General features: G+C 43.1%; 1 protein-coding gene across 3 annotated transcripts in view; it reads left to right on the forward strand.

Annotated features, from left to right (window-relative positions):
* LOC125698623 (contactin-4) overlaps nucleotides 1-24,217 on the forward strand; it is a 304,595-nt gene that overhangs the window by 30,636 nt on the left and 249,742 nt on the right. For 2 of the 3 annotated variants that reach the window (XM_048957198.1, XM_048957194.1), the window contains exon 1: nucleotides 21,508-21,672. The exons of the other annotated variant lie outside the window; for it this stretch is intronic. The gene's annotated coding sequence lies outside the window, so the exon portion shown is untranslated. Of the gene's footprint in view, nucleotides 1-21,507; nucleotides 21,673-24,217 lie in introns of those variants that run through there. 3 annotated transcript variants of the gene reach the window in all.

Here is a 24,217-nt window from a genome sequence, read left to right on the forward strand (position 1 = left end):
TGTACTCTTTGTAACTTTCTGAGTGTTGCAGGAGTATGAATCCATTTCAACTGTGGTGTTAAAAATTAAATGATTGCTTAGGCACTATCTAAGTTCATATATTTTTTTTTCTAGTTGACGATAGAATTATAAAAAGTGATATTTGCTGGTAGAGCAGATGGAACAGCGAGCTGTGAATGCTTGTCTACATGATAACGTACTTTGGTGCTGGCTGATGGTGCTGCTTTCTGTCTTCGTTTCCTCACTAAACAACATCCAGAGTAGAAAAACAAGAACTCAGGTGTTTCTCAAGCCGTTCAAACCCAGAGGCAGGGTCAGGGGTGTTTGGGGGGAGATAGAGAAAGATATTCAAATGAAGAAATCAGATTTTCAAAGGGAGTGATCAGGTTTTCAAATGCCAGACTCCTTCAGTGACTAATCTTGACTGATATTGACTAATCAATATTGAGCAAAATCAAGGCTTTGTGTCAGTATGCTTGTACACACAATGTACTACCCCCTAAGCGTGCACAAGAATTAAGGTCTGGGACCACAGCTGAGGAAGAATCCCATCTCCTTTCTCATTAGAGAGAAGTATCTGTGCCCTTTCATTCAATCTTTCACACCTGAACATATTTAGTAAGCACTCATGTTTGTGTAGAAGAGGATACAGCACAGGTGAACTCACCTACCAGAAGAGTAGGCTGCCACTCAAAGCCTAGCATTATTCCACTAATCAACACAGGAATTAATAGAGGCATTTGTATCTCAACTGATGGGCTGTTCTGCTAAAGGGAGCTGTGGTAGAAAATGGAATTGTCTGTCGTGTTTTCCTTAAACTTTAATGCGATAAAAATAAGCAGGCAGTGGGATCCCACTTCAGTTAATGGAAGAATACAGTGGGATGAGGTGGAGTGGGTCTGCTCACCATTTGTGTCCAGGAGACAAACTTCCTTTGCAGGCTTTCTGAGCTGTCACTTATTGACAGATCCAAGAAGCTCCCAAATTATACTTCAGTGCAGTTTGTCGCAGTGCTGTTTTTAAGGAATAACAGCTGACACCAACCCAAGTTATGAAATAAGTATATTTTCTATTTGATGATATTTTTCTTTCCTTGTTCGTGCTCAAGCATATAGAAAACTTTGCTAATTTTATTTTAAAATTGAAAATTTTACAAGGAAATAATAATGAAACCCACACAACTTGGTAGTTATTACAAATGTCAAGTCCATCACAGAAGTCTGTGGTTACCACGATATGGTAACAGCCAATTTTAGCCTCTTCTGCAATTCTGATGACACTTACAGCCTATCTGCAAGGACTCTAATTGAATGAATGAAATTCAAATGAAAAATATTAATAGAAAATATGCCAGAATAATGCTTATAGCAAGTCACCGATCTGTGTCAGAGAGCTGGGTGCGCACTGAAAGTGTCTGAACAGATGTGTTTTCTTATCACCTCTTCATCTTAAAATTTTGTGTAAAGATGTGAGACAGGCATTATTGAGTGTAACTCTACAACTAATGATCAGTTTCTTCCATACATTATATGGATTTCAGGAACAAAAACCACGTTTTTAAAGACAATGTGGTGTGAGGCTTAGTTCTATGGAGAAAACCATTGATTATCTACCAGATGGGTTCGGGTTTATTTTTGTATGGGGAAGAAAACCTGTAGGTAAATTTGTTTTTGTTTCTCCCCGTAGAAATTTTTGGCTGTTTAATTAAAGGCCTCATTGCCCCATCATTAAATTCAAAGAAGCATGTCTAACGCAAGCTCTTAAATGTAATGTTACTTATTAGTCTTTAATGAAGAGAAACTTATTCTTCCTCTACAGAACAGCTGTAAAAATAGTGCCCATGTCACCCACAAAACCATACACTATGAAATGTATTAATCTGTGTTTAATTACTGTAAGAATATTCCTTTCTAAAGGAGAGCGTTCGTTCTTGTTTGCCTTTGCTTGTATGAGAGGTTAATTAAAGCCAAAGCGGCACAAATCCTGTAACACCACAGGTCGTTTGTCTGTACCAGAGTGTGACACAATCCCACACAGTCTCATTCACTGTGCTGGTATAAAATCAGCTGCACAGCTACCTGGGGAAGAGCACGGCTCTGTCTTGTAGCTTGGCTCCAGTCTTTGTGATCCAGCAGCCACGAAGAATTAAACATAAGATTGATCTAATCCTTTTCACACTGCTTTATAATTATATATATGGAAATCATTGCTGATATTTTGGGGCAAAACAAAAAATGAGTAAAGAGAGATAAGATATCCAGGAGCTATGGTTTGGAGATTTTTTTTTATGTGTGTGCAAAGGCCACAGAAAATTGATTAACTGTTGTATGATGCCATTGGGTGAAAAAGTGCAAGTCCACATGATGGTTTTCCCATTCAGAAAATGAAGTATGGGAAAAAAAAAAAGGACAGTCGTTTGTACTGACTGCTCCTCTTTCTCACTGAGAGGTGCTGTACCCTCTTCTAGCAGGCACTGCTGTGGGACTGTTGGCTGCCACAGAGCAGCAGCAGCTGGGGAGCAGTGCAGTAGCCCAAGCTGTTAGTATGGGCACAGTGCCCAAGGACCTGCTGCAAGGAGGGGATGCCCCAGGCTGGCCAGTTTGCTTTCTGGCCACGTGTTCAATTCAATTTGAGAAAAGCTTTGAGGTTGATGGATGGAAAGTATTAAATAAAATTGATGCACCTCTGAGTAGAGAGAACGACGATATGGAAATTGGGTGGGAAAGTAGGAAATGTGTTGGTTGAATTGGAAAACAAAGACTTGTGTTCTCGTTTACCAAGATCTTCAGTGTACATATATGCTGATTATTTGCTGCATTGTAAGATTCTGAATTCCAAAGGGAGCTTTCACCAACATGAGGTACTCAAGCAATGTCTGTTGATGGCCCGCTTCTCAATGTACCACCCCAAACATTCCCAAGGATGGCAGCGCATCCCACAGCCATCTGTTTTGCTGGGATGTCAGATGGCACCAGGCAGATCATTCCTGTTAAGTACTAGGTGCAAGCATGCTCAGTGGCTCACCTGACTTGACAAGTTATGATTTTGTGTTACAGGGAAGCAAATCTCCAGCAATCAGCTTGGTCACTTTGTGGGTTCCCAGTTCTGTAAAGTTTTAAGGAGCTTTTCAAGATCTGTATATAAAAAGCCTACTGGGTCTGTCGTCTTGAAGCAGAATGACTGGGGCTTATTTTTTCTATTCTATTACTTCTCTCTTTGCTCAAAATACTTTTTTTTCCCCAATCCCTCACATTTATAGATACTCATCTTTAAAATTCTTTGCGTATAAAGACTTTCTGCCCGTCTTTCTCTGGTGTTTTTTTGGCTGGTGCTTGATCTGTCAATAACTGTTTGAATCAGGAGACTACCCTGCTCATCAACTGTGGATTCAGGAAAAGCAGTAATTAGTTGCTGCCTCTAACTACCCACTGGTTAGCTCACAGAGGCACTGCTTTACTGCTGGCCTGCAGGGTATTTGCATTTGGCATTCTCAACATTGTAAAATGTAAACCTGGTTAATAGGGAAATTGCCTTGCGTTGCAGAGATGCTAATAGAAGTGGCATCACTTGCTATGAGATATTATAATTTATGATTATCTTTAAAGTACATACTTGCCAATTAGTGTCTTTATTAGAATACATACTTTTTTATCATTTGAAAATATGGCCCTTAATTGGGACTACCTTTGCCTAAGGGGGAAACATTTGTTAATAAATAAATGAATTAAATAACCTCTCCACCAGTACCCGTGGAGGGAATCATGTGGGCACTTTTATAGACTGCATCACATATTATCAGTCTTAAACTCATTCAATTATTGAGAAAGACAGTTTCACTTGACATTATATTGTCTTGCTGGGGAAAACATGGACGGGATATTGGAGTTTGCTTGTTCGTTATGCAAGTAGCTCATTACGCACAATTAAGATAGAAGAAATAGGAGTATTAAATTTTCATACCACACCAATGGCTCTAGTAAAGGCAAAAGCAGCACAGCTGTTCATTGATTCAGTTGAAGTAATTAAGGTGCCAATTTTATGAGAATCCTAAGATAAAATGAGGCGTGCTTAGTGTTTTTCACCTTAAAAGTGTAGTAAATAAACTGGCTTTAAAAGTAGAATGCAATGCAAACGAACACCCTCCAACCATGACTTCCCAAATTAAATATCTTTCTATATACTTGTGTGCATATATTTATATACGGACACCCACAGAAGCAAACCTACTTCTGCCTTTATCTGAGCTGCTGTTGACAGATGCCACCAGAGGGGCCCACGATGGCTCTGCCTTGCTCTGCCATCCCATCTAACAGCATGCAGCACGCAGATGACACTCAGTAAATGGTTGCAGGGAGCAGAGAGGAATTTAAGGTTGCTTTTGGCTTCTGTGGGCGAGTGTAAGCTGTGGTGCTTTGAAATAGAGGTAAGCTGGCAGAAAACTATGGTCCTCAGCAGAGTATCTCAGTGATCCCCTTTCAGCATCTAATCACAGACAAACGTTTCCCCGGCACACAAAGTATATCTATTTTAAAATAAATAAATAAAAGCAGACTAATTAGGTTATGAGTCCGAGTCACCAAATTGGGTGCTACATTTGGAGAACATCACATTGTGCCTCACAAATTATCTCCCAGTCCCACCTGCTCTCAGATCTTTATAGCCTGGCTATCTGCTCTGCTATGATTGCTCAACAGAAAATAAACAGATGGGGCTGAGAAAAATCCAAAAGAATAAATGGGGTAGAAACTGCCTCAAGCCTTTTGAACAGCATCAGGGAGGCTTTTCTCTTTTCAAGGAGTTTTCTTCCCCCATTAGAAAAATAAACCTGCTGGAACACGAGATGTGATTGGGTTTAATTTTCAACTACATGGGAACACACACACACACATTTCAGATGCTTTTGGGCAGACAGAAATTCTGCTTGTTTTCCTGGGCTTTGCTGCTGTTTTTAATCTGGTAATTGCCTGATCAATATTGCTATTTTAAACCTATATGAAAATGTGCAAAACATTCTAATAGTGGAGAACGTATAGATTCCTTTGCTGTGTTGTGGGACTTCAGCAGCAGTAATTTCAGTAATTAGGCTGCTTTTCAAATAAAGGCCATTTCCATTGATACTTGACTAAGATAAATTATGCCCTGAACAGCCTTATATTTTCCTGCATGTGCTTGCCCTTTCTCTGTTCTCCTCCATGTAAGGAAAGCCTAAGTAAACATCTTTTCTTCTCCTCCCTGCACCCCATGACACATCTGTGCCCTGTCTTAGATGGAGTGCTCTTTCCCTGTCCTCAGCACTGGATATCCTACATCAGAGGTGACCTTACATATACCCTTCAGAGATTGTTCTTTTCTTGTAGATTGCTTTACAGAATTAAATAAGCAAAGAGAAGAGGGAGAAGAAATAATGATTTTCCAGTGAATGAAATTCATTTAGCACCAAAAAGCAGCGTGTGTGGGAAAAAAGCAAGATCCAGAACTTGGGGAATTTGGAGATGCCGTAGCCCTGTCACACTGAGCACTGATGTTGCCCCACATTCAGTTCTCCTTGCCACGGTGGAAGGAACAAACTAAGGTTTGTGAGATGGTAAGGGCTGAAGAAATGGCAGGAAGGTGTTGGGGAGGTCCAAACCACTGAGCTTCAATCAACCACATCAGCATCATAGGAGGCATCGTGAAGGCATCTGCTGGCACCAAACAGCCCCATTTTGGAGGATGTTTTTGCATCAAGTCTAATTTGTCAGGCTCCAAGCTCTGCTGTGGAAAAAAGTGTTTGGGGCCATGACAGAGGCTGGGACCCGAAGTCAGCACAGAAGAGATGAAAACAATGAATATTGCTTCAAATTTTCATCTGCATTAAGCAAGAAGAAAGTTTGAATCAGGATCTTTTCCAAGCCAGATTAATACCACAGAACTCTTTAGTACAGTATTTATCATCCTTTTGCAGAAGGGAATAGGAGAAAGGGAAACCAGCTCTTCCAAAGGCTTCATTACAGGATTTTCATTTTTTTTATAGAGCTTTGGAAAGTGACCTCAGTCACAGCCACAAAGAAGCAAACCATGCTTTTGGATCTGCTCCCATATGTGTACAGGCAGTGCAGCCAAAGGCAGGCCTCCAAATGCAGCAACCAGACAGTCAGCATCCGAGCTTGAAGGAAAGAGAGGGTCTGCCTGTTTCATCAGGCTCAGTGCAGGAGAAGGAGAGTTTCAGTCTTGCAAGTGAAGAAGCTAACAGCAAAAAATATTGCTCTGAAAGCACACAGTTCTGTGAGACAAGAGTAATACAGCCCTGGGACTGTGCAGGGGCTTTGTCATACAGAGAAGCTTGGCCACGTCTGCCCTGTGAAGCCACTCACAAGCCAAGTTTAATGCAAAAACCTCCAACCCTCCAATGCTTGTCACCAAGGACACAAATTGTAAGAGCCATAAACAGACAAACCTCCCTGTGAAAGTTTAAGTCAGAAGTCACAAGGATGCTAACATGGAGCAGTAACTGAACATTCAGTGCCAATCCAAGTGGGTGACAAAACTCAGTGCTGTGCTGCAGAAGGACTCAGTCTGACCAGGCACAGTTCCCAAAGCCCTCTCCGTTTCAAAATATGGCAAATATCATGATTTAATTTTCTCTCTCTTTTTTAACTTATAGATCTTTGTGGAATTAGTTTGTTGAAACAGGCCCTAAGATAATGAGTAAAAGCTTAAAGCGACAAATGGTGATGATCTCATTCAACTTTGAGGGCTTGGGATCTGCCACGCGGTTCTGATCAAGGTGATCTTTCCATCCCTCTCCCCAAAATCCACCCAAATGTCACATCCTGGGACCTGCCTCCCACAGCAGTCCTGAGGCATGAGTGAGGTTCAGTGAATAGCATCAGTGAGCAGAGTTGGAGGAGTCAGTGAGAGGGAAAGCACTGTTGCTGGCCCCCAGCTGCACACCCTGCTGTGCCTTGTGCTAACCTGCTGCAGTTCTGCTGCTGGTGCAAGTAGGAATTACTATCTTCTCTAAAAATATGATGTCTGCTGTTACTTTTGATAGATCTTCTGCAGAATTCTTTTGCAGTTAAGTATAAATCGCGCGTGGAAGAATGAAATCTGTTCCTGTAAACACAGCGGGCACGCAGGGAGTAAATCACAGCGATGCAATCTCTGCTGTTGTCACAACAGGGCTCTGGCAACTGAGTTGGGTGATGTTCATTATCTTACTGCCTGCCCAGGTCCATGGAGGGGAAATGGGGTGGGCTGTGCCTTTCCATCCCAAAACAGGGCCTCAGGACCTATGGATCTGGTCCCGAATGTGGACCATAGCACGTACAGCTCTTGCTTCAAAAAATCCTCTCCAGACTGCCACAACAAACCAGTGCTTCCTTTGTTTAGCTGTTTCCAAATTATTTTCAGCTATTACCGGTATTTGTGTTTCCATCATTCACTGTTATTAACAGTGTTGTGAGGCTAAACCCATACAAATCAAATATGAGATGTGCAGCATGACACAGTGCTGCTTTTCAGTGCTGTCACCTGCACAATACTAAAAGCATTTGACTAATTATAAAACATACATTAGACTAATGACAGTCCCTGCTTATGGGTAGGATATTTCTGAGGACCAAATTTTCAATAATCACTTCTCTTTTCATCCAGTGCTTTCCATGGAAATATTTTATTGGTCTGTAGTGAAAACATTTCCATCAATTCATTTTAGAGATGCGGAAGATCAATAGAAGAGATTATCTGAACTCCCCCATCACCCAGCCTCCTAAATGAATACCCCCCCCTCCCCAGAAGTGCAGGTGCAGCCAATCTAGCACTGTAAGAAGAGGCTGAGGGGAAGCTGGGTGCAGTTGGTGCACTGTTGTGCTGGGGGAGAATGACCTGCCCTCTGGAGGCATTAATGTCACAGTAAATAAGAGATTTGTGGTGCTTCCTGTAGTCTTGAGAGAGGGGAAAGAAGCAGGACTGGTGACATGGTGACTGGCTGCTGTCTGGGGCTGGATCTGATACTCTGATGGTACCGGTTTAGTGCCTGACTGCAGGATGCTGCACACCCTCCTGCTCAGCCAAGGTGATGCAGACCTTTGCTAACTGCTGAGCAAGTGCTAGGCGAGCAAATTCAGGGAGTTTGGAGCAGACCTACCAGATGCACCCCATTTATCTTAGAGTTCTGTGCTTTCCCTTCCTCAGTTTTGCAATTCTGGTCACATGTGCAAGAAGGCTGAATTCCCAGCCAGCCAGGTGTTGGAGCAGGGCAGTGCTGCTGGAGGATGTGGCACTGGGGGATAGAATTGGTGGGGTGAGACCAAGGGAGTGGGGCTGGAGAGCCCACCAGAGCCAGCATGCTCACAGGGGTTAGAGTGGAACACCAAAACACTCCATAAAGAAGTGGTATATGGGTGCATAAAAGCATCTTCTTGACCCCTTCTGTCCCCAGGGCATGAGAACAGCTGCAGGCAGGGAGAGCCCTGAAGGCTGGGGGAGAAGCTAATGAGAAACCCAGGGACTGGTTTTCCCAACCAGCATGAGATAGATTTTGAGTATAATGAAATTGGTGACAGAAGTAAGAGGACATCAATGGTGCTTCTGCAGCACGGACCCAGGTGGGAACCAGCAGCAGGGGAGATGGATGGTCTGGTTTCCTTCTCGGTAAGTGAGGCTGTTACACAGGCTGCAATGATTCCCTGCAGGCAAAGAAAGGCAAAACATAGGGCATGGGCCCCTTCAGGGAGCAGGCAAGCTGTTTTGTACTGGTCTCTCCATTTTTCAAGAAATTTCTCACTAATTTTGTTCATAGGTAGATTAAAAAAATATATCATATAACCCCACAGTACAGATATTCCCCAAGTAGGTTCACTCTCACAAGCCCAGCCTAGTGTCATGCTTTATTGAGCCACCTGTACTGTGAAATAGTATGCCTATGACACTGCTAGCATTTTAAGCCCTGAGGGTTACATGAGGAGAACATTCAAATTAAAAAAGGATAATGAAGTCTGAAATAGTAAAAGTGCTAGCAGTTATTTTTTAATGGCAGCTAATTTAGTGGCGTTGTTTGGACTGCAGTCTTAGGCTGTAACTCAACCGACTCCAGCAGAACGGCGCTGGTAGCTAACTGTTGTGTCAGCCCTCAGGAGCTACAGATTGCCATTATTTTATTAATCACCACCAATAAACCATGCTTACGTAGAATTTAATTATTGGAGCTATTTGTTTTCTTTGCTGGTGTTTTGGGGGTAAGTCTTTTCAGGATGATGAGCCTTAGTTGTTACTCATAGCATAGATTTTTTTCTGTTGAAATCTGAATTAGGGCAAACTTCGTTATTATTATAATATTAAAGGCAATGGAATTTCAATCAAGACTGAATCATATTGGCATTGTGTGGGTCTCCTGCTTTTATAAAGAAATTGGGTAAAATTTGTGAATTTGCTGGAATTTCTTAAGAAGACTTTGAGGGTAGGAGCAAAGATTTCAGTACAAATTGCCAACTAGAGAGAACCAAAACAACAGCTTACCTACATGCATTTGACACATTGACAGTTCCAATAGCACAAGGTAACCTTTCTCCCTAACATGCCAGGGTTCCCTTTATTGCAGTCCTTTGTGGCACAAAACCAGTGTTCTGCATCCAGTGCATTGTTTTGGAGAGCAAAACCACAAAGAGCAAAAGAAATAAGTCATTAACGAGCCGAGCAGAGGTGTGCAGTGATAACCAGCCTCCTCCAAAGCAAAGACCCACCAGCATGGTGCTGAAGCCATGTCTGCCCCCATGTCAGCTTGGTGTTTTTCTTTTTTTTTCCTTCCCAGTATTTTGAGCAAAAGGGAGAGGCTATGGGGAGGCAAGCATGAGAAGGCAGGAGATTAATACGATGCTTCATTTCTCAATAAGAGCAAAATAAGAAGGGCGAATTTGCTTTTTAGGGTGCTTTCCTCAATACTACCCTGTAGCTGATTTCATATTCAAAGATTGAAAACCTTGTTCCAATTTTCACTGTGCCCATGCAGACACTGCTGCCAAAAAAGAAGGCACTGAAGCAAATGAATTAAAAAATGTTATGTTGTGTATCTTACATGTATCTGCTGATGGTCGCCAAGGAGGAGTTTTACAACCTTAAGAAAAAATTGGATCTTTCAGCAAAAACCATTCTTCTTGTTTCATATGTAGCATCTTTGAAAAGTGGAGTTCACTCCAGTTAAACCAAAACTCATTTCTCTATGATTCACCTAATTAAACTGATGAAGTTAAGGTCAGATCTGTTAGGGAGATGAAATAATAATAGCTACAAGAAAAATCTTTCCATGCCACATACAGAGTGGGTGCAAATCAGACAGAGCAGTAATTGACAGCCGTGTCAACAGGTAAACGTGAAAGGATTTCCAAATCAACATCTGCATTTCCTTTTGTACATTGCTCATAAAAAGAGCTTAAAACAGTGAAGCCTCTTGATGGAAGAGTAACACCAGCTGGGAATAAGTAAAGAGGAAATCAATGCTCAACTGAGCAAGTTTAAAAGGAGATCCAATTGCTACCATGCTACAGGATTATTTTAATGTTTTTAAATTAAGAGATTACTGGAAATTAACGTGAGATCATTAGTCATGTGTGATCAGTATTTTTAAATGAATTGTGTTTAGTTAAAAGCCGAATTTCCTGTGATGCTTTCTGCAAAAAGAGGAAAGATGAAAGGTTGGAAAGTCTTTCTGGTGCTAATTTTAAGTTAGTACAATTTTGGCGTAACGTATTATCCATCTCTGTAAAGGACTTCCTTTTATCCCCATCAAATACTGAAGAGCACACCAAGCTTGGGTATCGCAGCAGAAACAATTATGCTATGCTATGCTTACTGAAGTGTTGTGTGTTTGGTTCTGAGAGAAATACGAGCGCTGCATCAGCGTTTGGAACAAATACAGCTCTTCAGTAAGGGTTTCCACGACGGGTGATGGATAGGAAGAGACCTGTTGTCAGCTGTTTCCAAGCTGCTGCATTATCTGGTCATCTAAGTGATTACTATGGAGGTACTTAGCCTCCTGTTGTGCTATTTTAGTTGCTGTATTTCCATCATCTGACCTCAGAAATGGTCCAGTATTTTTGTGCTCAAAAATTTACTTATTACTACATTCTAATACACCAAAAGATGAAGACAGAAGGGCCTATAGGATTTAATTTTATGGTCACCCATTTCACAAAGTAATAATAAGCAATATCACAGAGGCAAGACTCAAGGGCTGCCACTTGGCTTGGAGCTTCCAATGACCAGGTGCTGGTGTGATTTATTTACTGACTTGCCTGACTCTCTGCTCAGAGTGCTCACGATTGTTTTGGTGCTTAGCAGTTTCATTTGTACGGCTAACATGTCGCAAATATTTTCAGGATGTGTTCTTAAGATAGACAGGAGAACCTGTAAATGTTGTAAGTATAATGAACTGTTCTCAGTCCTGATAGGTAGTTTTGACATATCTGACTTCTGACAAAGACGTATTGGTTCCTTTGATTTAGTTGGCAAGGGGACTGTTGTGTCAGCACAGAGCAAAAGCAGATCTCAAAAGGTTTCCCAAAACAGAAGCACTGCTAACTGAATGGGAGAGCTGCTCTCATTTCTCTTACCCAGACTCTGGAAGGCTCAGAGATGCACGCAGCTATAGACTGATGGAGAGGTCAGTCTGGAAAGCTGTGCTCGTTTGATCTTTGACTGTTGTTTCTGTGCTGGATATGGATTGTTGTTTATTTTAATCTAGTCAAGAAGACTGATCGTTCTCAACAAGGAAAAAAGGGACAAGAAGGGAAAATATCCTCGCCTGTGTTTTGAGCTATGAGTTTTTTCATGATGGGAATCCATATGTCAATGCCATACCAGAAAAACAGTATTTTAGAAGTATTGTTCTTAATGCACCTTAGTGTACCGGCACGCTACATCACAGATACAAATAGTCCAAAACTAAATAGTCTCACTTGCAGTAATGGGAAAATTTGCTTTGTTCGCTGACCCTCAGAATTTCTCATTTCTCGCTGGTGGTGTGATGGTGGGACGGGGTTCAATGAGCTGAAGTACAGATGTCAGAATGGTATTAGCTCAGAACCCCATAAAGGTGGCTTAGGGAACATAAAATAAACAGGAGATAATTCCCAAAGGAATGCAACCATCCTGTCTGCTGTATATCCTTTCTCTTATTCTGTCTGTGCTGTTAAAAACATAAAGCAGAGCAAACATATGCTGAGAGATGCTGCCTGTTTATAAAGTAAACAGTAACAACAAGCAGAAAACAAAAGAGAAATGAAGAACATGATTTGCACACTAATTAAGTTGTCTTCACTCAGAAAGCAGTGAAAATAAGATGGTGCTGGGTTTTTATGAGTATGACCAAAGCTTCAATTTTTCCACTTATTTGCAATATCTTTGTATGACCATTGGAGATGTAGTCACAGCTTTTAATGTTGGTATCTAAATTGGAAAATTAGATTCCTGTGAACAGAGAGTTCCTCCAACAGAGGCAGCATTGGCATAAGTTTGAGAAAGTCTAATTTAAATTTGAAATCAGCCTTTGATTAACAAACTAAAGTGGAAGACTTGCTTGTGGATATTGATGATGATGCTACAAGCCAGTCTGTAGATTGAGGCGAGCTTGTGCAAAGCTCTCGTTCGTGAGGGTCAACCTGGGCTCAGCTGATGTGTCAGGAGGGTTAGAGAAGGAATTTTTGTTCATCTGTTTTCTTCATTCCAATTACAAATATCAGCAATGCTGGAATTCACCTTTGTCTACATGGGACTTAGCTCACTCCCCGCTAGGTAGTGGAGTCAGTATGTCACAAAGGTTCATACGCAGTGTGTGTCATCAAAAATGAAAACCCCTGAAATACAGAAATGGCTAAGTGCTTATTTCAGCAAGATACCCTTTTTTAGATACAGCTTTCAATAAAAAATATTGCAGATAGTAGTTTAAATTCCACTGCTATTCTGAGTGCGTGCAGGGCAAAATGACAGAAGAGATCCAAGCTGTTATTGTCTGATTGTGAATATCAGACCATAAGAGTTGGGAGATACAAGAGATCCACACAGTTTTTTTTATTTTATTTTATTTTATTTTATTTTATTTTATTTTATTTTATTTTATTTTATTTTATTTTATTTTATTTTCCTTCTGTTGTGGTGGCTTCGTTCTTGCGGAGATATTGTTGAGGCACAACAGCTGAGATTCAAGATGGGGTGAAAAAAGACTTTGCAAAGGATTCCTAGAGAATGTGAATGGGAAGTGCCAACGGACACAACCCAGTTCAGACCCGTGCCCTCCCATTAGCGGATGGCAGTGAGCGGTCGGTGCATGCTGAGCAGCAAACGTTAGGAGAACCATTCATGCAGCTGAGGGCCTGCAGTGGTGTGCAGTTTGCATGTAGTGCAGAATTAAGGGGGTTCAGATGACCCCAAAAGGTGCAGGAGGTTGGGGTTGGCAAACAGGTAGGGCTCGGCCCCTTCAGCTCCTCACTGCTGCATGCATGGCAGCAGGGGAACTGAGTGATCAGCAGCTGCAGGCAGGCTTGCAGCAGGAAAGGCAACCTGCAAGCATTTGGTGAGGAACAGCACCGTGAGAAAGCAGCTAATTGCTGAGCATTTTTCAGATCTAAAAATAACCCCGAAACAAAGACAGCAGTGAGACAAACCACATACAGTTAAACAGAGTACACAACAAAGTAACTTGCAGTGAGCATCAAGTGTTTCTACACGCTCAAATCAGCTGGATCACTCCAGAAAACACTGTGATCTTTTGTTCCTACGGGTTTCTTTTGCTCTTTCTTCCTCTTTATTTATCATCTGTAATTTAAAATAAAGGCAGGGAGGCAGGTAGCCCAAAAGAAGTAAAGGACACACATTCTTCACCCTTATTGCCTTTGGGATGTTGCACAGGCATCAATTTTTACTGTGATATTGAGTCAGATGTCAAGACGTGCATGTTTGAGAAGGGAAAGCTCTTTTCTGATGGGGATGGCTCAGATCTGCTGTTTTATGCTATTTTTTTTCCTTCATTTTGAGGTAAAAGTGTAAAGCAGGTTTTAGTGTCCCGCTTCGCTTATGTGGGCTTTAATGGTGTTAAACATAGTAATGGACTTTTCTGGGGGGTGACAATGAATCCCTCAAACCCCATATTTGAGGGAATCTGAAACTTTATGATCAGCTCCTTGATAAACACTCTTCCCTCTTGGGCTGAGCACTGGCACATCCCTCCAGCTCCCTGGTGGGAGATGCTTTGCAGAAGGCTCCTGGCATTGCAAGCTGAGTGCTGAGCTGGCACGTAAGTGTTTTTTAGGATGGGTTTGGCAGATAATGGCTTTGATGGAAATGCCACTAGTTTGCACTCAGGGAGGCTGACTCCTTGGAGAAGTGCTCACAGGGGCAGGTGGGCAAATCAACACCAGTCCCCATTTTACAATTGAACAGTCTTGGATGAGAGGCTTCTCCAGAGATCACTTTGCTGTCTCATCGCATCCTCGCATGAAGAACAGGAAGAATGAGTGGTGCCAGATTCTGATAGAGAAGGGGCAGGAAAGAGATTTCCTTGCATATTTCAGTGCAGCTGCTCGATAATCCTGAACTTCTCTCTTTTAATGTCTTTGCATGGATCCACAGTGTCCTCTACCTCTATAGATATAGGGCTTTTCTCACTCCTCAGCAAGAATTCATGTGTAGGCATGACTGATTTACTGTTTACTTCAGACTAACTTGAGCTGCGTACAGCAACTGCCAAATTGCCAATCAAACCTTTCTCATTTTGAGTGTCCTCATACCACCTCCTCTTTAGCGGCTCCCTGTTGTGAAACCCAGCAGACCACTGCCATTCCATGGCATCTTCCTGTCCCGGTGCATCTGATGAGAGCCCATTCCTATTCGTCATGAGCATTCTTAAAGAAAACAATGTTGAAAGGGAACAGTGCAGGTATTTAGAGAAGCAGCTCCCAGCTGCTCTCTTCTCCCCTGGCTCGAAGGTTGAACCTCCTCTGGTAGCTGGCTCATTGCCCTGGGCCATTGCTCTACTGTCTCTGACTTCTGATGGGCGGATGCTCTAAATCTGTCAATACGAAGCACAAACAGAGCTTATTAATGGTCTAACTGGTATGTTTTTCATATGTAGTGCTATCAATCTTATGTTATACATGTGCATTATTGCTAGCAATTGTTCATATATTCTATAGCTACCACTCAGTGCTTTACACCACCTCACTTCACGCAGCTGTCTCATACACAGTGGTCTTTATGCTGCATCTATCACATTTATATAGCTTGAGTGAGCTTGAGGCTCACTTTCTTTGTATGGTACTGAGCTGTAAAGGTACTTTTCTGTTTTCCGTAGTATACTGGTGTGCTTTGAATTATTCACTCAACTTCTGAGAAGCAGCATTAAGAACGTAATCTTCTGTTCATAAATCCATTGGAAGACTCTTAATAAATGTAAGCCTTAGTGGAACATCCCAGCATTGCAAAGGAAGGAGTAAGCATTTCCTTAGGGTTTCAAATGGTTCAGTTGTCTTTCCTTTGCAGAGCTAAATCCATTCTTTAGAAAACAAAAAATAAAAAATGAAGAAGAAAAATTAAAAAAAAAAAAAAAAAGAAGAAAAAAAAATCCACTTAGCTGTTGAAAGATTTCAGTTATTCTTTTGTTCTGTTTCCTTTTAATGAATGACCAGCAGCTCCGTCACTACAGGAAGGTCTGTTAAGCTTGCAGAATACACAAAAGCCAAACTCAGAATCATTCAGAATAGGAAGATTCAGCTGCTGGTTGTTTCTCTGCATAGAACAAAGAATTTCATGTCTTTGGATCTGTTTTTTTGCACTCGTGGACTCATGGGCATGCAGCAGTAAGCAATGCATAGCCTGGCATCCACTGGATGTCTCACAGCAGCGACGGTGCAGCATTTGAATGCTCTATAGCATGTTTACACTGACTTTATTTTTTTCTGGCTTAGGCATGTAAAATGGCTCCTACGTTTACTTAAATATCATAAATACGTTTGGGCCAAAGTGGTTTTGTTCTGTTTCTTCCCATGGGATATATCCAATTCAGGATATTATTTTCAGATAATGACTTAAACGGCAATATGCGTGTTCACGTACTGCTAACACGACTGCCATAATAATATGATCCCTTTTAGGAAATTATGCATGCAGAATCAGCACGTTGATAACTGCTGTATAAAGCTAAAATTCAGAAGTGACAGTTAATAACTTATCTGTCGAATGTAGCCAACTGTCCTAGGGAAAAATAATTGTTTCAATTAAAAAAAAAAACACAAAAAAGAGTCAGCTATATTTTTATTTTTCCAGCAGCTATATCAGTATTTGTCTTTATCTTTATTATTGGCAGGCTACTACCCTTCAACTAAAACCCTATCATTACAAGAATAAAGTTTATCTGTTATTCATAAGCTGCAGAGATGTTTTCCTCTGCTCTTTTTCCCCCTCTCTCTGCTCTTTCTAATGGCCTCTATAGAAATCTTTCATATAAAAATTTTTATTACTTTCTTTTTCCTTGACACAAGTATATTTTTCCCTGTATTTCTGTGCTGAAATTAATACAGTTCTATTTTTGTTCTTCCTTATCTGTGCATTAACAATAGACTATGTCTTGCTCAAAATTCTCTCCGTGGCTCCATTCTAGCAAAAGTCTAAAAGACCTTCCAGCTCTCATTACTGAGAAGAGCAGATTGTACTTTGAAGGGGTTTTAGTTAGCTACCTGCAGCTGCATCTGTGTGACTCTGAATCAGTGGAATCTCCATGGGTGGGCTGTGTGAGGGCCATGCTGGGCTCTTCTCCCTGGAATAAGTCATGATCCAAGGTGAGATACCAGACAAATGGATCGCGTGTTTAATCTGATGATTCTTGTCTCTGAACTCCTAAGTGCCTGGTGTTGGCTTTTCTCTGGATGTAAGGAATTTTATCTGCCTTGGAGGACCTGTCTCCAGGCTTCCCTGGAAGAAAAGCTGTCACTCTTTCCCAGTTCACTGGCTGGAGTTGTGGAGAATCGTGCAGGGATGTGATGTGATCAGTGGGGCTTTGCCTGGCTGGAGGGCTCCATTCATGAAGCTTCAAGCACAGATTTGTTCTCTGAAGACCAAATACCAAAGTTTGCAGTAGAACATTTAGACAACATTTAGTAGAACGTCACTGTGGTTGATGAGACCATTGGTTGACAGCCATTCATCCACTCAGTTTTGACCTATGATAGTCCATTCGAGCTGTGCTCTTTAGCAAGATCCCAGCTGTGCACAGGTAGTGTGCAAAGTTCTTTCTATTAAAAGTCCTAATTAAACAGTCCAAAGAAGTTTTGGAGTTATCAGCACCCACAGCCAACTTTGTAAGGACTCGAAATGAAGCAGGGAGGGCATTATGCTGCATGTTTATCAGGTGACAGATGATTAATAGGTCTTAGCATACAATGAATGTGTATCTCTTCTTCACATGCTAATCACATGGCATTTATAAATGTCAGCACCTTATCATGGCAACACACTCTGAATTTTGTCTTTTTAAGGGGAATTATTTTTAACATTTTTAGTATACGTATTATTAAGTTTGTATCGTTTGAAGCTTCCCTTTTGTGATGGTTTGAAAACAATGGTGAGCTGTTCTTCTAATTTCAGAAGTAATTAGATTATTTATATAGTATTTAAAATCTAATGTGAAAAAATTCACAGCAGATAATGAAGTTTACATTAACATGTTTCTCTAACTACTAAAATGTAGCAGCGGGTGTCACCTTGGAATCTTAATCATGACAAAAATAATTTATAACTTAGACTGAGAAGCTTCAGGCTGTTTCTATTCTGATTTTTTTTTTAAATGTTAAAATTCTTTGCCTTGTAACCTAAGGCTTTAATTTAGAGTTGCAAATGACAGTTTTACCATTTGAGGACTGCATCATTTTCATTCCAAAATCCCAAATTTCAGGATTTGGTATCTTGATCGTTAAAATGCCCTTTATTATCAAATTTGGCTAGGAAACATATCCCTTAGGGGATTTTTGAAAAGTTGGACACGGAAAGTCCAATGAAAACAAACAAGCAATCTGGATTCAGTTGCTATTGAACAAAGCTTTTTAGACTGCAATAATTGTTTTTCCATTCCGGTGCTACCCTGAGGTAGGCAGAACTGCTGCTGTCATCCAGAGACGTTATGGACATGAAGAATTTAGAAATAAGCTAAAGAAATGATGACTCTTTCAAACACCCGCGTCCTGGAAAGCCCAGCCTTGTTCTTTGTCCTTGGACAACCAAGTCATTAAAGCCAATATCTGAGGGCTCTTTGATGACTCTAAGTTTGTAGGTTCAGATGTTCACTTCTCAGCCATATTGCCAGGGTTCAATACCCACATTCTTCAAAATTCTCCATTGGGTTTGGCACTCTCTGGCATCTTTGGCAGAGACCTCCTGGGATGGCCAAAGATTGAATCTGGCGCTAACATCACCTTGCAGCTCCAAGCAATGGCTTCTGAAACCCATGTTGGGCCGTGCTGGCAAAACACAGAGGTTTCTTCCTTGCTCATAGATAGGACATCAGCCTCTGAAGGCGTCCATCTACCACCTTCCCACAGCGCTAATATCGCTTCAAGTTTGTCTGAAAGATTTATTCTCCCACTTCTCACTGTCCGTGCTGCCACGTACCTGTGGATGTGGGAATAATAACAGATCACATTGCAAACAATTCTCAGCCAGTTGGTTCTTTTTTTCTTCTTTTATCTCCTTCAAAACTATGCATATATATATATATATATATACACACACACACATATTTGCATTATCTTGTAATGAAACTCACAAGATGCAAGACTAATGGTTAGAAAAAAAGATAAATGCCTGCAAAACTCTTTGGGGGTTGTAATGCTGTCTGTATCCCTGTGAGATAAGCAGCCCTAGACTTGAACAGCCCCTCAAAGAACTTTGCAAAGAGCCATCACCTTGTAAAGATAGCCTTGGTATTTTAATTAAAGGTCAGACAAAACTACAGTATAAACCCTGGAGATTGCTTTGTAGCAGTCATTTAAAGAGTTGCTTAACAAAGTCTTACCCTATTAGTAAAACAGTGCACAAACCTTCCCCGAGATTTACACAAATTGGAGACTAAACAAAGGACCTCTGCCAAGTTCAGGCCATGAGATCATCACCCATAAATTTATAGCCTGGTCCTCTCTGTCTCTATCCCCACAGATGGGATGGATGCACTGCAGGGCCACGCACTGCCTCACCCACACCTGCTGGCAGCAGCAGGGCAGGATGGTGTAAATGCATCAGGAGCAGGGCTGGTTTTGCCTCCCTCTTGGCTTTGCCTGTGTGACAGCCTTCATGGTAATCAAAAATAGTTTGTTTTTCCATAATTAGTATTACCATGCTAAATATCACTGCAATGTTCTGGCACCAATATCCCAGTTGTCAAGCATAAGTGCAGCTGCTTGTTTCTGAAGGTCGTGCTGTAAGGCTTTATTCAAAGTGTCAGTTTTATTATTGCAAGTGATCTTAAAAACCTGCAAGGCAGCTTTTCTTACTGGATTTATGAAGTATTTTAGACTATTTGCTAAAAAGAATTTGTCTGACTTGTAGAAGGGAGTCTTGGAGTTCTGACTCTTCTACCTCTGGTCTTATTCGTGGGTTTGTTTTGAAACAAAAGCAAGTGACCTGTCTGCTCCTTCATTAGGTGGTGTGTTACAGTGTCTGCAGAGGAGGCGGTGCAACCAAGAGGCTTTCCAAGGAAGCCATCTGTCTGCACACACCGGTCCCCTGGTTTTACCTTTCAGCTCCTATTTGCTTTTGGTTGCCACCCAGTTGAGGCCGGATGATGTTTTTCCTCCAGCGCTCGTAAGGATGTTGCACGCTCAGATGGGTTGTGATGATGTATTTCTACCCGTGCTCCTTTTGAAAAATTCGGCAGCATTTTCAGCGTTGATTTCCCTCCAGAGTTATTACACCCCACGCAGATTGGCAGCGCCGTGCCACAGTGCCAGGATTTATGAGGTGACCTTGGAGACACAGGCACTCCCAAATTGAAAACACTTGGAGCTAAACTTGAGATATATTTATTTTGGATTACTGAGCAGTCTTTACTATTGTATAAATCAGAATGAGATTACACAGATAATACATAACATTTATATAACGTCTCATAGCATGCGGATTCATTTATACACTGCTCAAGTGCAATACTCCCAGCTCCTCTAGACTTTGGTTTCACAGTTGGATCTGATGTTAGAGCTTCACTAGGATTCAGGAAAGGCAGTGCTGGCCCCTCCTGACCTCTGCATGCATCCACCATCACCACGTGGGAGCCCAGCATCCATAAGGAGCTGCGGGCAGTGACAGCAGGTGGGCTCAAGGGACTCGGTTACCTCCACCCCATGTGCCAGCACAGATGATGGGTGTCCATGGGGCTAAATTAGGGGTTCCCACATGAACCCCGAGCTGCTCAGGGAGTTTTCCAGCCACCTTTTAGAGCTGGGAGCTGTGCTGATGAAGAGGTGCTGATAGGTGGCAATGAAAGCTCCTTGCGGAGGCTCGTCGAGTGTGAACCTGTGAGCAGCAATAAACGCGAATCCAACCTGCACTAATGTTAATTGTCATTCAGTTTATATCGACGTGCAGTTTATTAAACCATAAAGCAAGGCTGCAAGCACAGAGAGCAACTCTAGAGATAATTAAACATAATAAGGGTTTCACTTAATCCCTCAAAACCCAGGGGAGGCACAGTTAAAGCTGAATACTCTCTTTGCACTTTTTACACAGTCACTTAAGAGCACTTCTCCCCGGTAGTGCAGGACAGGGGAAAGGTAGGTGCCGCCTTTGGTTTGCGTGTGTTTTTGTTTTTGCTTTTTTTTCTTCTCTCTATTCTTTGTGCCTTTAAATCGCTCTGTGTATTAAACCTGAGCTCCGGCTCTCCAAGCGGTTCGCGGTTCGTTATTTGCTTGGCAGCTACAAGTGGAGAGAGAGCTTGTGGGAGAGGACCCTGGGGAAGGTCCCAGCGCGGGACGGCAGCTCGCAGTGCGGCGGTGAGGGGTGTTGGAGAGGCACGAATGGGAACTTCGTGTGCTCCTCCGTGCCTCGTCCCTTCTCCCGAGAGCGCCGAGAGATACTGCCGTCTTGGACGACAAGGGTCAGAATGGGCATAAAAGCAGAGGGTGGACCAGGCAGATGGAGGGAGGCAGCTTTGTACGAGTGAGAAAATTATAGTAAAGCTGAGCTTAATACTGCAGGCAACCGCAGAGAAGAAAAAAAACAAAAAACCAAACAAATACATGCCCAGCGCTGTAATTGGGGACTCCGTGCTATCCGCTGTTCGGGGCTGTACTAAGCAGCGGATGCTGATGGGTCCTTATTTGCCGGGACGAGCCCTGCCTTGACTGAAAGCAAACCGAAAAGAAGCGGAGGGAGCCTTCAGACTCCCGCTGAGCCCCGCAGGAGGGCGGCGAGCACCGTTCGGGGCTGCGGGGTGGGAGAAGGGTTAAGGGCGGCCGCGCTGCCGCGGCTCCTCCGCCCGCCCCCCGCGCACGGCGCAGCTTTGGGAGGAGGAGGAGGGGTCTGCGCTGCTCGCCCGGCTCCCGGCCGCTGCCGCTCAATGCTGCGGCCGCGGGCTGCTGCGGGAGCCGCGCACCTCGGGGCTGCCGCGCACGGCGGGCAGGCAGCGCCCGCGGAGCCCAGCATGCCTCCAGCCCCGGACAGGTAAGCGCCGCTCCGCTGCGGGAAGCAGGGTGGGAAAAGAGAAACCCATCAGGAGGTGAAAAATTCCAGCGGGGAATAAGAGAACCGGGTGCGGCGAGGGGAAGGAGAGAACAGCGGGGATGCGCGGGGTGCGGGGAACGGAACCGAGAGCGCGGCGGTTCCCCCGTGCTGCCGGAGCGGCTTTCGGAGAGCAGCCCCGGGAGGGGAGAGACGGAGTAGGGTAGAGCTGGCCCCGCCGAGGGCGAGGGAAACGCGGTGGAGATGGAAAGCGCGGGGCTGGGGCTGTGGGTGTGTGCGCGTCTCTGCTGGCAGGGAGATGCTCCCTCGCAAGCTGGCAGAATGCATGCATAACTTTTTGCTTGATACAGCCGATGTTCCTTGCTTGAGTTTTAGCAGCTTCTGCTTTCCCCAGTCTGATGTTGCTTCCGTGTCGTGAGCAACATAATGCAGCGTGTTGTTTTATTTATCCCAGGCAGGAATGACTTGCTCTCTAAACTACAAATTAAACGATGCCGCTTGCATAACAAGTGGAAATAGTTTGTATCTTACATACTAATTATCCATCACGTTTTGGACTAAGCAGGAGGTGGTTTCTGCGAGGAGGGTTTAGTAAAACAGTCTGAGGTCTTGCAGCAGTGCATTCATTTTCCCTTGCGGGATTAATGTGGGCAAAGGATTAAGAGCCAGCATGTTGATTAGGCGCCCTGAGGTGCGGGGAGGAAGGGGAACGTTTGCCTACGGGGATAAGTCAGTTTCTGTGTTATGCTTGCACATCCTTCTGTTTACGTGGCTTGGTTCAGGACCTGCATCCTCGCAGGTAAATCATTCAGATGAGAGCAGAGACCGGTGAGATCTTACTAGTTAAGCAGCCACGGGGCTCCTGAGATGCTTTCTTTCCCCGTGCCCGGAGCGTGCCAGCGGGATGCGAGCCCCTGTGCTCCCCACTGCTGCTCTACACCAGCAGTCTGTCCCGTGCATGTGTGGGAAGGAAAGCCACGGGCCCTGCACTTGTGTCCACCCTCCAGGAATCTTTTGTGTTGCTTTGCCGGCCAGAGCACTTATTTTTTTCTATTTTTCTGGACCTACAGAGCTTGTATTTTTTACCCTGCACTTGTAAGTCCCTGCAAACTGCTTAAATGGCTCCTAAATAATCCTTCAAAGTCACCTCCCCCCTTTAATCTAATACCAAAAGGACTTACTTTACATGGCTAATCCCTCTTTTACTTGCTGTAAAGCTTCATTTAGGGGTGTGCACACTGCTAATTTTCCCAAAGCAGCCTGCTTTAGACAATGGCTTCTGCTGGGTGCAGTAACCTCTTCCTCACTGCACACAGCTCTGGGCAGAGCCGAATACCTCTGACAGAGTCTTGATGTCAGTAGGTGGTTCATCAGCTCCCATCCAGTGGGCTCACACTGTGCAGGAAGCTGTGCCAAAACCTTTGTTTGGTGTGCCATTGTGAATAGCACTCATGGAGGATCTCCTGCCCATGTGCTCGCCTGGATGCTGAACACTGGAGTCAAGTAGTGTGTGCAGTGCAGCACTGAATCAGATGGCCATGGGAAAACTCCTGGAGCTGGGAATTTTCCTGTGTGCACATTCTGTTGTGGAGCTCAGCTTTTTTTTTTATTTATTTTTTTCCCTAGAATTCCCAGAATTTTAAGCTTGCTCTGTTCTACCTGATAACAGACTGTATGCTTTGGATGTGAACGACAGCAGAAGATAATCTTACCTGTACGAGAGCCTCCCTTCTTCCTTGGCATGTAAATACTAAAGAGGATGAAATGTTTCTTTCCAACCTGAACTGCACATGAGCAGTGCTACCATGGTTCCTAACCCAAGGCCACCATGGATGTAAGATGAGTGTGCCTTGGCAGAGGGGTGTAATGGCATGTCCCCAGCCCTGCAGCACTGGGACAGCTTTGGCACTGGTGTGTCACTGCGTTCTGTGAGACCTCAGCCTGTTGGTGGCCATACTTGTATTTTGGGTGTTAATCCTTCCATTGCTTATTTCCCCGAATACCAATGTTTAACCATCAGCTTCGGAGAGCTTGTTCTGGGGGCAAAGATGGTGGCAATGCAAGGCAGCAGGCAACTGGTGGGAAAACCCTCCTTGGTTCCCAGATTGCACCTCCTGTACTGGAACATTTCTTGGTGACATCCACATCTGATAATGATAGAATCACAGAGTCATTAAGGTTGGAAAAGACCTCTCAGATCATGGAATCCAACCATCAACCTGTCACCCCATACCTGTATAAAGGGGGATAGCATAGCCACCATTTAAAATATGTGTGTTAGCTTGTGGGAGTACCTATGAAAACAGATAGAGTTGTTATTCTGTACAATTTCTGTGAAATACGCGAAACTTGAAAACAATTTTGTAAATATTCTGGTACCGAGTGATTTATTTCCTTTGATTTGGGGAGTTAGCCTTGGCTGACAGTTCTGTGGAGTTGGCTTGCTTTATTGAAAAATCAGGGTGAAAACAAGGCAGAGGGATGCTGCCCACAAGACAGCCAGGTTGTTGCCTTTCCAATTCCTCTG

Source organism: Lagopus muta, chromosome 11 (assembly GCF_023343835.1).
Source record: "Lagopus muta isolate bLagMut1 chromosome 11, bLagMut1 primary, whole genome shotgun sequence".
NCBI lineage: Eukaryota > Metazoa > Chordata > Aves > Galliformes > Phasianidae > Lagopus > Lagopus muta.